General features: G+C 42.1%; 2 protein-coding genes across 13 annotated transcripts in view; one reads left to right on the forward strand and one right to left on the reverse strand.

Annotated features, from left to right (window-relative positions):
• The window catches only part of idua (alpha-L-iduronidase), a 175,221-nt gene that overhangs the window by 118,380 nt on the left and 42,088 nt on the right, over window positions 1–14,753 (reverse strand). The gene's annotated exons all lie outside the window — the stretch shown is intronic.
• The window catches only part of slc26a1 (solute carrier family 26 member 1), a 125,493-nt gene that overhangs the window by 80,690 nt on the left and 30,050 nt on the right, over window positions 1–14,753 (forward strand). Inside the window, exon 2 of one of the 11 annotated variants that reach the window (XM_063046502.1) lies at window positions 5,941–6,073. The exons of 7 other annotated variants lie outside the window; for them this stretch is intronic. The gene's annotated coding sequence lies outside the window, so the exon portion shown is untranslated. Of the gene's footprint in view, window positions 1–5,940; window positions 6,074–6,354; window positions 6,512–14,753 lie in introns of those variants that run through there. 3 more of the 11 variants (XM_063046512.1, XM_063046501.1, XM_063046511.1) reach the window with 3 other exon arrangements.

The following is a 14,753-nucleotide window of genomic DNA, read 5'->3' on the forward strand; positions in this document are numbered from 1 at the left end:
GTTTTTGCAGAAAACTGCAGTAACTGATTTATGAGGAGCCATAGGCAAGTCCTAGAACAACATTTAGAGGTCTATGGTGTGGGTTAAAGCAACATTTCAACTTTATACTTTTAGCCTTATTTGTTTGATGGCAGACATGAACTTAGTGGTGGGACTATCTATGGATCTCCAACATCTTATTGGGATCTGAATGAGAGAAGGCAAACTTCCAGGTGGAGGTGGAATGGGTTTGGAACAATGTGGGCAAGTCTCAGACCAGGAAGAGATTAGTTATCGAATTTGTACCTGAATGATGACCAGCATCAGCTGATGATCGGGATCTACCACCTGCTTTAACCACAGCTGGAGGGTCAGATTGGCAAGTGGATTTTATTGCCTGAGACAATAACAGAGACTGTGGCAATCAATGTCTTCCTCTCTGAATCTTGGGCTGGGTTGAGCAACAACAGCAAAATGCCAAATGAAGAAACCCACAGCTGGATTAGGGAGGTGACAGAGCTGAGGCAATCTTCACTCACGTCTCCTCAGATGGACAACAACTTGACAAGGCAGGGTGAAAAGCTGTTATTCCAGAGACAATTGTTGCCATGAGGGCTACACCTCAAAGGAAATGTCTGCAGTAGCTCTTCACAAGTCAACAATAATCCTTGATAATACACTGAATGAGACATTAGCATTCAATACAGAATGTTGCATCAAAATCTTAATCTTGTTTCACTGTGCCCTCTTTCGGTGAGTTATAATGCCAATCAACAAGTGGGAACTTGATAGTAAAAGTTATCCTTTACTTATTTGCCTTCTGATTCTCATATGGGGTTCATGTACTAAAATAGATTGTTTTCACCTGAAGTTCACAGTGGGGTTAAGAATATCTTTAGTATGATGGACAGGTTACCTCCTTCATCAACAATATCCTGGGCACTTCATTCTCAACTTAGTGGTCAAGGATTCCAGACCAACATCTAAAAATCAGATTACCTGTTCTCACTTACATGCAAAACCTGTGGCATGACTTTCATCAACAGCTACAAAACATTAACAAATCCCTTTTAAGATGTCAAGTTAGCTAACATCCGCAAGTACCAGTTACTCATGACATCAGAAGCTGTGGATATGCACTAAGGCCATAATAACCCCAGTTCAGGTGCTCCTTAAATGCTCAATCCGTGGTGCCCAAAACATGATTGCCCATTAGCAGGACTATCCTGAATCTTTAAAGGGATTCATACACCATGGAGTTAGAGCATCTAAACCTCAGAAGCTAGCGTGGATGGGTGCGTGTTGTAACAAGATTTTCTCCCTATGGCTGACTTCCGGCAGCTCTGACTGTTTGGAGAGACGAAGATTGTAGTCATGGATGAGAGCTGGATCCAGGATGTCTCTTTCAGGCGTCCAGCACCTCTCCTCCTGTCCGAATCCTTCCCAGTCCAGAGATAGAGCCAAACACCTCGAACAGTACGCGAGTCCAAAATTCTTCTCACAGTGAAAACCTGCTCCCCATCAACAAACTTGGGTGGCAACAGGGTTGATGGTAGTGGGGCTAATGGGCTGGTGTTCACAGGCTTTAAAATGTGGAAAGTGGGAATGATCTTGAGGGCCAGGTTCTTGTGGCCCATCCATACGATAAAAGGGCTGTTGGCTCCCTCGAGCCAGTGAAGCCATTCCTCCAGAGCCAACTTGACTGTGAGCAGCCCTCTATTCCCAATGTTGCAATTCACTTCTGTCGGGGATAACTGTCTGGACAAGAATGCACACAGTGCAGTTTATTGTCTGAAGGTGTCCATTGAGACAACACTGCACCCACTCTGATGTCCGAGGGATCTACTTCCACGATGAAGGGAAGGTCCGGGTTGGGTGCGACCAAAATGGGAGTTGCCATGAACTGCTGTTTAAGCTCTGTGAAAGCAGCATCCGTCTCAGTAGTCCAAACAAAAGGACCTGTGGATCTCCTAGATAGTGCTGACAGCAGAGCCGCCACTGAGCTGAAGTTTCTGATAAACTTTTGATAAAAGTTGGCAAATCACAGGAATTGTTGGACTTACTTCACACTGGATGGCGGTGGCTAATCTCTGACTGCCTGCGTCTTACTAGGGTATATCTTGAGACTGCCATTAGAGATGAAACCCAAAAAAGAAACAATGGTGATGTGAAATTCAGATTTCTCCAGCTTGGCGTAAAGTCCGTGATCTAGAAGTTTCTTCAGGATATCTCTGGAGTGAGCACTCTGCAAGTCCAGCTTCGAGAATACTCTTGCCCCTTGGAGAATCTCTAAAGCAGTGTATATGAGTGGAAGAGGGTAATGATTCTTCACCATTATACAATTCAGTCCTCTATAATCAATCTAAATTCGCAGACTCCCATCCTTCTGTACGAGGAAGCCAGTGCTGGTTGGAGAGGTGGAGGGCCGAATGAATCCCATGGCAAGAGCCTTCTTTATATACTCTTCCACAGTGCCTCCTCTCTGGGCCTGAGAGCACATATAAACCCTGCGGAGTACACGTACCTGACAGTCGATCTATTGCACAATTGTAGGGTTGGTGCATTGGAAGAGTCAAGGCCTTTCCCTTAATGAAGACCCCTTCCAAATTCTTATAGATGGAAAGGATTTCTACTGGCTTGGATGCTACCTGGACCCCCAAGCCTTCCTCCAAAGGTGACTTCTGGGGCTTTGTCAGTCGTGGGGGTGTTTTGGCAGACCCCAGAGTCTCCCCATAGGTCCTTAAGAGTCTTTAGTGAAAACAGAGGCCAAATCAGTCCAAATCCTTGTCTGTCTCCTCAGACAGTGGCAGCAAGGTGTGACAAATGGTTCTTGTGCTCCTAGGACTAGATTCCAAGGATCTCTGTCTTGGAGCCTTCCCCTTAGACAGGAACTGGCAACTGGAACCCTTTGGCTTAGCTGCTAGATTTCCATACTCCCTGGGGATCTCCTTGGCTTGCTTCTGAACTAGAGATCTAGCGCACCCTTCACTGGACAGGGCCAGGACTCACACGGGCCTATTGGCCCTCGAATGTAGGACCGAGTTTCCTGAAGGCTCCAGCTTACCCTGAGCAGAAGTCTGCTGCCTTGTTGGCTGTGGGCCTTAGGAGAGTCTGGGGTTCAGAACCAAGACAAAAACAAACCCTCTTACAATGGCTGGACCAAGCAGTGATTGTCCACTCCACAGACGGGCTATGCTGACAGAGCCAAAGGTACCCGATGATCAGGGGTATGAGTGGAGAGTCAATAATGTAGAACTAATGTCTTACACCTGATCTCCTATCCTCATCTGTAAAACCACAGTCTGTTGCTAGATCTGCCTGAAACCTAGCGGGCGGCCATCCAAGACAGCTCTGGGCAAGAACTGACTCAACTCTTGTAGTCAACAGCAATTCTGCAGATGCTGGAAATTCAAGCAACACACATCAAAGTTGCTGGTGAACGCAGCAGGCCAGGCAGCATCTCTAGGAAGAGGTACAGTCGACGTTTTAGGCCAAGACTCTTTGTCAGGACTAACTGAAGGAAGAGTTAGTAAGAGATTTACTATCTCTTCCTTCAGTTAGTCCTGACGAAGGGTCTCGACCTGAAACGTCGACTGTACCTCTTCCTAGAGATGCTGCCTGGCCTGCTGCGTTCACCAGAAACTTTGATGTGTGTTGCTTAACTCTTGCAGTGGTGTGTTGAGCTGATGGGTAGTCCCACAGTCCAGGAAATTTCACGCTGTTCCAGAGAGTCCAAAAAAGCATTCACCTCTCATCGGTTCACACCCTAGGAGATCTCCGACCTCAGCGTGACAGCAAAATCTGTGAGGCCGGGGGCTTGTGGCTGCTACTGTCACAGCTCTCCCAACACCAGACCCACTGAACAGTTCTCCCAACACCTGCAGTTTCGGGCATTCGGCTTGCAGGTGACCTGTTTCCCCCCAGTAATGGCAACAAACTGGACTCCAATGTTGGAACCTCTCATCAGCAGAGATTCTTATGCAGCCGATATGCACAGGACACGGGATCCTGAGCATGGTCCAAGATTTGGTGGGGAGAGAGGGGAGGTTGGGGGGTTGGAACTACGATGCATTGAGTCTAGGCTTGGGCTAGCCCTCTTCAACTTTTTGATGTAGTACCACTTACACTTTGCTAGAAGATGATGATCAGAATCTCAAAGTCCTCGGCTGGTTCTCCCAAGGTGAGGGCATCCATCTTGGAGACTGTGGTCGTATAGAGACATCAAGGCCTCTCCGTTTCAGCCACTCTCTTGGGTCAAGGTCCAAAATTCAATCGCGTAGTCAGCTGCTGAACTTCCACCCTCTTGAGTCTTCATCAGGTGGTCTGAGGTTTGGCTGGCAGACCTTCCTCATGGCGGCCATGAATTCCTCTGAATCTGAGCAAATCGCTGACCTTCGTTCCCAATGCGCGATGGCCCAGGCCAGGGCTCTTCCAGTCAGAAAAGAGATAACGAAGGCCTCCTTTCCTCACTGCAAAGGGAACCAGGGTGCCTGGAGTTCAAATTGGACGAGGAAGCCGCAGCAAGAACCCAGGTGACCACTGAATCTCTCTGGGGTTGGAAGATGGACTGGCTCCACAGAGCAACTGACAGACTCACCCAAGTGACTTTGGCTTCCTCCCTGCAATAGTTGGCAATGGCGACCTGGAGGTCGTGCATCTCCAGGCTCTGTCTTGAAATTTTCTCTCTGTGGCTGGCCACACTGATGAAAGGCTCCAATACCCCACAGGGTCCATGTTGGTTCAATTGCACTGTGACAAGAGTCCTTGACGAAGATGGCTTGGACCCAAATGCTGGTGTATCCAAACCACGGAGTGAGCCACGGTTTCAAACTAGATCAAGAATCTGAGCACAAAACAAACGCTAGACAAAATCATGAGTAGGCTTACAATTGAGCACTGAACCTCAGTTCAGGTGCTCCTTAAATGCTCCAACCTTGGCGCACAAAACATGATTGTCAATGAGCAGGACTATCCTGAATCTTTAAAGGGGCCACACCAGCTACCTATACTCTGGGCAGTTAGAGGGTCTAAACTTCAGAAGCTGGCATGGATGAGCACATGTCGCAACAAATGTTGTCCAAAGATGGAAGGTAGTTGAAATAGCCAATTATTAAACGATCTTTCCACAGATGCTGCTTGATGGCTCCTGTATTTTCTATTCCTGTCACATATTTCCTGTATCCACATTGTCTTTCTTAAACAGCTGATTCTGGAGAAGTAGTGGAAAGTTTCAGTCTCTAGGGTACGAAACACAGAAAAGATGGAAGTTGGTTATCTTTGTTTGAGAGAGAACATGTACCATAAACCAGTTTGTGAATGAATAACATGAACAAGTTTCGCTCAACTTAATGCTTGGGAGAGGCCACAGAATTTGTGATAGGGCAAAAGGCAATGGCTTTACTTTTCTCAGAATTACAAGGATAGTTTCTACATAAGCAGTCTGATGGCATTTGCAGTGAATGCTGACCTCAAATGGATGTCGTTACCAATTATATCATGCAAATCAGAAAAAGGTGGTGGCCATGACAGAATTTTTTGAGAATCAGAAATAGCAGGGAGGGAGATAGAACCAAGCCATCATCAAATCTGTGAGAATTATATTCACTTAAGAATCCATAGTTTGATATGTTACATTCAACTATAATAGCAGTTCCATAATTTTGAGGTGATAGAAATACATAAAATCATGGAATATTGGATTCTGTCTCTAAGGATATACCTTTACTACTCCTCCATCTTGATGTATGGGAAGACTTTCCTGCTCCATGACCCTAAGGCATGTGCTGGCAGGCATGAAACTCTCGGGATGGACACACTGGCAATTCAAAAATGAGCCAGACTGAAGCTAATCCACTAATCCTTTTAAATAGATGAGCCAGAAAAACAATGTTCCATGTAATTGTTGGATCCAATCTGGTAAAAGTGCCAAACCTAGTGATTGTAGTCCTTTGCAATTTCTAGACACAACTGTTAAAAACCAGTATCTTCCTACTGGAGAGCATGATGATTCACCAAAGTCAACGATGGATTAAGGATAGAAAGGAGAGGAAGAAAAGATTTGACACTTGGTACAGGCTGACTAATCAGCTGACAGGTAAGATTAAGTACTCATAGCTCAATTCTTTCACCATCATATCTGTAAACTATTAATTGTCAAAAAATGTTCCACATCCATTAAAAAAAACAAAGGGACTAGACGGCAAATTCTGCAATCAGATCAAAAGGGAATTTCAACCAGTTTTATTGGTTGGAAATGAATAAAACATCATACAAATAATGTTAAAAAAAAGACTTGATACTTGCCTAATATAGAAAACCAATAAAGAAATCAACCTATTGTAAGAGCAAACCAATAAAAAGGAGTGGCTGATAACTGCGAGATACACATGAGATGCATAATCATTTAGCCACTCGGAGACTAGTTAGACTGATTGCAGCTTTACTTTATCGCAAATTTCACATATTGTTTTCAAGCAAGAAAATGAGTTGTTCAATCTAGATCTGTCGTCTGAAATGATCTAAGTTAGTATTGGTAAGTAAGTACAAAAAAATACTTTTCAAAAGTACGAGATAACTGTAATAGGCTGTCAGCTTTATGACCAAGTTGGAAAGTTGCTACCCGAAATCATTTCAAGTGCGTAAAGATTTTGAGGTACCTCAATGGCAATGACAAAAGAAAGCAGAACCCTTAGGTAGTTAAAAAAAAGACATGTCTTTTAACTACCTAAGGGTAGCGAGCTAGACGGAGGCAATAACCAGAGATAGAGATGTATAAAATGACCTGAGCTTATTCTTTTTATCAATGTGTAAGTCCAGTGCATGATAGGTGAAAATATCACACGTTCGTTTCATTCTGTGTATTGTGAATAAACAGGAAAACAGTCTGTGTACCACTCGGTAAACACGGTATTGGGAGTACAAGGCTATAGAAATGCAGTAAACTTTCAATCTGGAGTATTATGTTAAATTTTGTTCACTGTTCTTCAGTAAAGATGGAATGGGGAGTGAATGTCACTATATGTAAGAAGAATCTAAGAAGAGATCAGATAACTTCAAGCTCTACAGTATAGAATGTACCGTAAATATGGTATGCAAAACATGGAACTAGATGAAGAAATCAATATTGTTTAATAGTAAGCTGGGGTTAATAAGTCCTAAGGCAAAAAAATCGTAAATACCATTAACATTGAAAAGATAATAGAAGCAAGGTTATTAGCTGCTATCATTCTGTGGTTTAACCTATTCTTTTAAGAGATATCTGGCATCAATGATCTGAATACTTTGTCATTGTTATAAGAAAAGGGAAGCTGAATCCATATCTGCTAATTACTGTGCTTGCACTTGGAGAACTGGTCAGGACACTGCGGCTTCTCAATTGACAGAAGTTTTCATTGTGACAGTGTGAGAAGGTATAAATTAAAAAAAGGTAATAACTAAGAAGATTAGAAAAGGAATTACATACATTGTTATTAAAATGTGGAATTCTAATCTGAAGCTACTTTGATAATTTTGTTTAAAGTAGGAATTAATCTCATGGCAAGTTAAAATGAGCTGGCTAGTGGATAGACTAGTCAGCCTTGTGGAGACAATCACCGACTCATTTCTGCACAGTAACTTTACCACAAGCTGTAATTTGTTTTGGCATATGAATAAGTAAATATGGCGATCTTCTCATCTCAGTTTATAATTTGTTGGGATAGAGGTGCAGTACTAGACATTCAAGGGATAGAGTCTAGATACTGTCACAGACAGAATATGGAAGGTGGTGCTACCTGTCTGAGGGTTCAACTTCGTAACTTTCATGTTAATGACTTTAACGAAGAATTGTATGCTTGCAATATTCGCAGATTATATAAAGTTACTAGAGGCAATTAGTAATGCAGATGAAAGAGTGCCTTAAAAAGACTGTGACTAGTCAAAGCTATCACAGAATAATAAATGGAATTATATCTGCGCAAGTGTAAGGCTACTCACTTTGAACTCAAGAGAGACAAATGTGTACATTTTCTAAATAGTGAGTCACCAGTGATTGCAGAAGAATAAAGTGATATGAGAATCTAAGTTCACAAATTGTTAACAGTCAGTAAACAAGTACAGTATAAAAGGGTTCAAAGATTGTATGTGGAATACAAAGTAAAGTATTAACCCCGCTATGCAGAGTTCTACATTTAGCTTTAACCAACTGATCTCAGGAGCAATATACCGGCCTTGGAAGGAGTAAATGAAGTTTTGGTATAATGGCACTGAAGCTTAGAGCGTAAAATTATAACCATGGATATAAAGCTTGCAATGTCTTTTGTAAAGTAGATTCATCGATGTCAAATGCGGTTCTATAGTGACTCATGGAATTTACAATGGAATTGGTTTATTATGATCACATGTAAGAACATACAGTGAAAAGCTTGCCTAGCATACTGCTCACACAGATGAAATCATTACACAGTGTACTGAAGTAGAACAAGGTAAACAATAAAAACGCAGAATAATGTGTAACAGCTACAGAGAAAGAAAGAGCAGATAAACAATCAAGTGCAAGATCATAATGAGGTAGATTCTGTGAGAGATTATCATTCCAGGGAACCATTTACAAAGCCGTCCTTGAGCCAAATGGTACGTGCTTTCAGGCCTAATGGAAGAGGGGAGAAGAGAAAATGTCTGGGGGGAGTTGGGTCTTTAAAGATGCTGCCTGTTTGACTGAGCAGCGAGAAGTGTAGCCTCCATAGAGGGGAGGCTGGTTTCCAGGATGTGCTGAGCTGCATCCACAACGTTCTGCAGTTCCTTGCGGTCACATACAGAGCAGTCGCCATACCAAATGTTTTGTTTTGTTAAGGTAGGTGCTGTTGTGAGCATAACACTTTTCAATGCTAAAGGATTTTGAAAAAAGCAAATGCAGTTGGTGAAACAAGATCTAGGGACATGATATCCTAAAATAAAAGCTAGCTCATTCACAGAGAAAACTAAGAATACCTTTCATACAAAGGATAGCAAACATTTGGAATTTGACCCCAAGAAAGATTGTGAATATTAGTACACATAGAGCTTCTGAGACTGAGACCGCTGTCAGCTGGGGGAAATGAAAAATAGATAGAACAGAGGTGGTAATACAGTTGTGGATGCTTTAGGCCAAGTTTGTTTGCCCTACAGAATTGCACAGAGCACCTCCTCACTACTAATATTGATATCCTATCAATGAAGAGAAAAAAATATAAAACTAAGGTGCATTTCAGAACTGATCTAACTGAGGAGTGATCACAGTCCTATCTAGATTGATGATGCTACTTTGCACAATGATCCTTAACTGTGTAGAATCTTTCTCTGATATTTTGTAATGTATTGAAGTAGAATAAGTACAGTTATCATAAATTTTCTTCCTTTTCATCTCTGTTTTCAGCACCATTGCTGCAGGCTTCACTTCTGGAGTAGTATAATTACACTGAATCCAGTTGAGAGCAGAATCTAATCTGTTTTAGATCCGTTCACAAGACAAAAGAGAGAAGAGTTGCAGGGAAAAGGGGAAGAAGGAGTTGTATCCTGATAGTTAACATGGGGTAATATTTGCTAAATACTGCAAGTAGGGATCAAGTAGGCCCCATTTCCTTCCCGGGTCAAGCTTATCCTGATTTACTGCCACATTTGTCCCATGAGCCACCAATATAGTACTTCCTTACCACAAGTCTTTTCTGTTCCTCCCATTCCACTGTTCTTCATTCTCCTGGCCAATCTCTAATCTCCCTCTATACCAGCCACACTCCCAAATCCACCCCAATCGACCATGCCTCCTTCCTTTCCAACCTCTCTGGTCCTCCCCAGAGCCAATTTCATATTTCTGTTCATTTCTCCCTCCTTTGCTACATTGTTCCTTCTTGTTGTGATTACATGATAACTTGAACGTCTTTCAATCCTCACGTTGAGAGCAACAGATGAAAAGTGTTGATCAGATTCCTGCATAAAGTAGCATGGCCTAGGGAAGTCCATACTTCTCTGTTACCTTCAGCCCTACCTCTATTCCTGGAATAGTGTATGGGCAACTTTGCCATGCTTACTACTCTTACTACTCTTAAATCTCCTCAAAATCCCAATGAAACTTGGTCACTGTTGTACTTTCTTTATAGCTGTATTGATTTGTTGGGTCCAAAGTAAATCCTGAGTTATTGACACCCAGGAACTTGAAATTGCTTGCTTTTCTATTTCTGATCCCTTAATGAGAAACGGTGTGTGTTCCCCCGTCTTATCCTTTTTGAAGACCACAATTAATTTTTTGGTCTTGTTGACGTTGAGTGCAAGGTTGTTGCTGCGACACCACTCAACTAGCTGATATACCTTGCTCCTGTATGCCCTCTCGTCACCATCTGAAATTCTACCAATATTGGTTGGATCATCAGCAAATTTATAGATAGCATTTGAGCTGTGCCTAGCCACACAATCATGGGTGCAGACAGAGTAGAGCAGTGGGTGAAGCACACATCCCTGTGATATACCACTGTTGATCGTCAGTGAGGTGGAGATGTTATTTAGGGTCTGTAGGGAGGATTGTGGTCTTCCAGCTAGGAAGTCAAGGATCCAGTTGCAGAGTGAGGTAAAGAGGCCCAGGTTTTGGAGCTTTACAATCAGAACTGTAGGGATGATGGCGTTAAATGCTGAGCTATAGTCAATAAGCAGCATCCTAATATAGGTATTTGTATTGTTCTGGTGATCCAAGGCCATGTGAAGAGCCAATGAGATTGCACCTGCCCCTTTCACCCTGCAATGCTTCCAACTGATTCAGCTCACAAACAGTCACAGCTCTGAACATTGACTGTGTTTTGGTTTCCACAGACAATGCCTTATTGGCTGAGGCTTTCCACTATTTTTTGCAGGATCTGCAAATTTTTAGATTTATAGTCATAGTCATACTTTATTGATCCCAGGGGAAATTGGTTTTCATTACAGTTGCACCATAAATAATAAATAGTAATAAAACCATAAATAGTTAAATAGTAATATGTAAATTATGCCAGGAAATAAGTCCAGGACCAGCCTATTGGCTCAGGGTGTCTGACCCTCCAAGGGAGGAGTTGTAAAGTTTGATGGCCACAGGCAGGAATGACTTCCTATGATGCTCTGTGTTGCATCTCAGTGGAATGAGTCTCTGGCTGAATGTACTCCTGTGCCCAACCAGTCCATTATGTAGTGGATGGGAAACATTGTCCAAGATGGCATGCAACTTGGACAGCATCCTCTTTTCAGACACCACCGTCAGAGTCCAGTTCCATCCCCACAACATCACTGGCCTTAGGAACGAGTTTGTTGATTCTGTTGGTGTCTGCTACCCTCAGCCTGCTGCCCCAGCACACAACAGCAAACATGATAGCACTGGCCACCACAGACTCGTTGAACATCCTCAGCATCGTCCGGCAGATGTTAAAGGACCTCAGTCTCCTCAGGAAATAGACACGGCTCTGACCCTTCTTGTAGACAGCCTCAGCGTTCTTTGACCAGTCCAGTTTATTGTCAATTCGTATCCCCAGGTATTTGTAATCCTCCACCATGTCCACACTGAACCCCTGGATGGAAACAGGGGTCACTAGTACCTTAGCTCTCCTCAGGTCTACCACCAGCTCCTTAGTCTTTTTCACATTAAACTGCAGATAATTCTGCTCACAGCATGTGACAAAGTTTCCTACCGTAGCCCTGTACTCAGCCTCATCCCCCTTGCTGATGCATCCAACTATGGCAGAGTTATCAGAAAACTTCTGAAGATGACAAGACTCTGTGCAGTAGCTGAAGTCCGAGGTGTAAATGGTGAAGAGAAAGGGAGACAAGACAGTCCCCTGTGGAGCCCCAGTGCTGCTGAATACTCTATCGGACACACAGTGTTGCAAGCACACGTACTGTGGTCTGCCAGTCACAGTCTGCCAATTTCTACTGAATATTATCATCTTTGTGTTTAAATTACTTCATAGTCTTGCAACTTTTCCATCTATGTAATCCCCTCCAACACTAATATCCTTCCTGAGTTTATTCAACTTGGATTGGTAACTTCTTCTTTCCACTGCGAGCCACTGAAATTTCCCTCACCCTGTAAAGGTCTTCACTGTTCAGCCTTTCACTGAGATCATCCATAAAGCTTTGGGTGAGCTTTCAGATCCTGGTGCAAATATATAATTCCTTTTTTTAATGCTTGTTATTTTGTAAGCTTTCCTCTAAGTTACAATGCTATATGGCCTGATTCCCTTGTCATCATTGAATCTAAATTCTGGAACACCCTTTACCAATAGAGCACAATAGCTTAAGGAGTCTGCTTATGATCACTTTCTTAAGCGAATACTAACGTTTTGACAGCAAAGCCCACATCGCATAAAATTAATTGTAAAAATTGGATTTTGCATGAAGTGTCCTGGGCATTTTCTGCAATAAAGGTATGATATTAAATTAATTCAAATGGAAGCAAACTTTGTAACTCTTGTTACTGTATATGATTGTAAACTCCAGCCATCAGTAATTGGGCTCTTTCTTGGGTGCTTCTTTTAACCTTAAGACTGAAACCAATTTACGCGGGTTACAAAAGTCAAAATTAACCTTTATGTCTTACATTCTCAGATCACTGAAAAGGTAGCATCTTGTAACTCCAAGGTGTGGTGTGAGTAACGACATCTTTCTAAAAATATATACAGCAGAACACAGGAATCTATAGCTTTCTGAGAATACATTAGAAGACTTGATGGGATATATGCAGAAGACAAAAGACATACATATGTAGAAAAAGGTCTTATAAACACACATCACAGTGGTAGTGACAGGAGATAGCTCTTGGCATTGACTGCCACAATTAACCTTCAAAGACCTGGCTGCAATTTTGCACAAAATCTAGGAATTCACACTCGTGATCAATGCTACAGTATAAGCTTCAAATTCTGCATTGAATCAAGGCACCACCTCAGGTAACACTCAGTGCATCAGCTGGAAGCCCATTCTCATGACCAACAACCTCCATCAATCAGATTCACGTTCTACTGCTTTTGTGCTCACCTCACAGCTTTAACGCACATTTGCACATGCAGTGCTGCTGCAAACCTCATTCCCACATCTATCGGCTTCCAGGCACTGCCAAGTATTCAACGATGACAAGCACATTACCAATGTATGCCTCATGATACTCCAATGCTCCACTCTCAATTCCAGAACAAAGTGGGACAGTAATCAGAAGCAAAAGCAGCCAGAGGAAACAGCTTCCATAGAGTGGCTGTTACTCAGGTCATGAATAGTTGCAGAGTGCAAGAAGAGGCCTTATGAACCCTCTCAAGCAGGTATTCAATGTGGCCAAGACGTGATCCAACATTGTATAACACTGTTAACCTTTATTCCCTTAATTAAGATGACAACAAAAGAAAATCTAACAAGTATTGGCTGAAAAATAATAATTGAATTAGAGTCAATTGTAATTTGTAGAAATTCAAATTCTGTAACTCTTAGCACTTCCTGAACTCACAGTGAAATACTCAACAGTAATTTTTACATGATGATTTCTGGTTATAACCTCCTGGGAATATAGAAATACTTGAACTCTCTCATTTTCCTTCCATATTTTGAAAACTCCAATCAAATCACCTCTTAAGCAGCTTAATTACAAGGAATATGCCATTGTGTAATTAGAATTTTATCTGCAGAGTCCAGGGTGTATCCTGATAAATCCGGATTGCATTCTATCCAAAGAAAATACATCATTAACAGCAAACACAAAATGTTGGAGGAACTCAGCAGGCCAGGCAGCATCGATGGAAAAAAGTACAGTCAATGTTTCAAGCCGAGACCCCTCAGCAGGACTGGAGAATAAAAGGACGTCTTTTTCCTCCAGTCCTGCAAAGTCTCTCAGCTTGAAACACCAACTGTACTTTGCCACAGATGTTGCCTTTGTGAGTGTTGCTTGGATTTCCAGCATCTGCAGATTTTCTCTTGTTTGTGATATATCATTAACAAATTGTGATGCCTAGTTATGTGATCCAATCAATGATTCTTTTTACTGTACAACTATAAATCAATAAGACATAGGAGGATGATTAGGACATTTGGCCCATTGAGTCTGTTCTGCAATATAGCTTCTACTCATTTATACTGTAGTCCTCTGGACACTGGGGCCAAAGTATTTGGTTCCCCAAGTTACCCCCCAATCTACTAAATCCTTAATTTGGTAACAAGCTTTAGGATGGACACTTGTCAATGCCATTGTAAAATCTAGATTAACTTTATTTATTGGTTCCCTTAGTCTATCATGCTAGTTATATCCTCTAAATAACTTTTATTACATTTGTTCGACACCATTTCACTTAGGCAAAACCCCATGTTGATTTTTCCCAAGCATAATATGATTTTCTAAGTAACACACACAGAAGCTGGAGGAACTCAGAGTTTCAGGCAATCTCTATGGAGGAAAATAGACAGGACTGGAAAGAGGAAAGATGGCCAGTATGAAAAATTGTGGTGAAGGTGTGGAGCAAGAGATGGCAAACAATAGATGGATCCTATTGAAGGCGCTAATCAAGAGGCAGGTGAAGGGGAAGACTAGGAATGACGTAAGAAGCTGGGAGGTGATAGGTGGAAGTAACAAAGGACTAAGGAAGACAGAATCTAACTGGAAGGGACAGTGAACTAGAATAAATGGAAGGTGAGGAGGGGAAAGAGATGGGATGATGGGGACCTGTGAGATAAGTAAAAAAATGGAGCACAGAGGGGAGTAGTTAACATAAATGAGAGAAATCCATATTGATGACATTAGGTTGGAGACTATCAAGGTAGAA

Source organism: Mobula hypostoma, chromosome 4 (genome assembly GCF_963921235.1).
Source record: "Mobula hypostoma chromosome 4, sMobHyp1.1, whole genome shotgun sequence".
Classification (NCBI taxonomy): Eukaryota; Metazoa; Chordata; class Chondrichthyes; order Myliobatiformes; family Myliobatidae; genus Mobula; species Mobula hypostoma.